This window comes from Thamnophis sirtalis, unplaced genomic scaffold (assembly GCF_051295495.1).
Source record: "Thamnophis sirtalis isolate CommonGarterSnake01/CBP01778 unplaced genomic scaffold, rThaSir2_p1.2 scaffold_4, whole genome shotgun sequence".
In the NCBI taxonomy this organism is placed as follows: domain Eukaryota; kingdom Metazoa; phylum Chordata; class Lepidosauria; order Squamata; family Natricidae; genus Thamnophis; species Thamnophis sirtalis.
The window spans coordinates 111,487,696-111,489,216 of NW_028261384.1; the positions used below are offsets into that span (position 1 = coordinate 111,487,696).

General features: G+C 38.1%; 1 pseudogene; it reads left to right on the forward strand.

Moving 5' to 3' along the window:
• Nucleotides 1-472: 472 nt before the first annotated feature.
• On the forward strand, nt 473-1,248 carry LOC148046223 (olfactory receptor 14I1-like; annotated as a pseudogene).
• The last annotated feature ends 273 nt before the right edge of the window (nt 1,249-1,521 follow it).

Consider the following 1,521-nt stretch of genomic DNA (forward strand, 5'->3'; position numbering starts at 1 on the left):
TCCGGCCCTCTGAAACGAGCTCCCCGTGGAGATTCGAACCCTCACCACCCTCCAGGCCTTCCGCAAAGCCCTTAAAACCTGTTCCGACAGGCCTGGGACTAATGAGCTTTTGTCCCCTCTCGAATGGTATGATTGCTGTGTGTTTTTAAATTGTGGTACTGTTTTGTTTCGTGCTTTTTCTTTCCCTTATTTGTACCCTCCCCTTGACTTGGATTGTAAGCCGCCTGAGTCCCCTCCGGGGAAAAGGGCAGCATAGAAATATAATAAATAAATAAATCAAATCAATCAAAATATCAGCAAAAAGATGTCAAACATTACTATCATTACAGATTTCTTACTGATGGGATTTTCTGAGCAACAGGAGTACCAGATTTTGCACTTTGTCATGTTTCTCACGATGTATCTGATTATAATGATAGGAAACCTTCTCCTTATTATTGTGGTAATAATGAACAACCAGCTTCAGACACCAATGTATTTCTTTCTCGTCAATTTAGCAATTGTTGATCTGGGATCTACCACTGTCACCATTCCAAGATCAATGGCTAGTGCCTTCATGAATACAAGAAAGATATCATATTTTGAATGTGCTGCACAAATGTTTTTCTTTATTAGCTTCATGTCATCAAATGTTTACCTTCTAACTGTCATGGCCTATGACAGGTATGTGGCTATCTGCAATCCTTTACACTATATGTCTGTGATGAAATGGGGAAGCTGCTTCCAGATGGCAGGGGGTGCATGGATGCTGGGCTTTCTTGATTCTGCCTTGCATGCGGGCACCATTTTTTCATTGCCTTTTTGTTCCACAGTCATCCGTCAGTTCTTCTGTGAAATCCCACACCTCATGAAGATTTCCTGTTTTGACCCCAAATTCAGTGAAATCTGGGTACTTCTTTTTAGTACTTTGTTTGGTCTTGTTTGTTTTATGTTAATTATCATATCCTATGTAAAAAACTTTAAGACCGTATTGAGCATGCCTTCAGTGGCCAGTAGACAAAAGGCCTTCTCTACTTGCATTCCCCATCTCCTTGTTGTCTGTTTATTTCTTGGCACAAGGACAATGTCCCATTTCATATCAAATTCTGGATCTTCTACGGTTGGGATGAGGTTCTTGCAGTGATCTATTCTGTGATTCCCCCAATGATGAACCCTGTAATCTATAGCATGAGGAATAAGGATATCAAAGCTGCTTTATGGAAGTTGTTTAATCAAAGGTTTACAAATCAAAATACAAGACTCCGTTAAGGTCAACTGAATAATTTTTGCTTAAGAATTTGAAAACACACAAATTTTGTTATCCTAAAGACCAACATCTTTTCATCTTTTACACCTTGTGAACTACAATGTACTTATTTGGATGCATTGGGCATAATCCAGAGAATCACACAGATATATGAATAGGTTGAAAAGCTGGAATTATTTTTAGTAATCTCTAGCAAAATAGAAATTAGATGTAATACCCACATTTTAACATTCAAATTTTTATTATAATATAGAGTATATTGGGATAAGAGACTT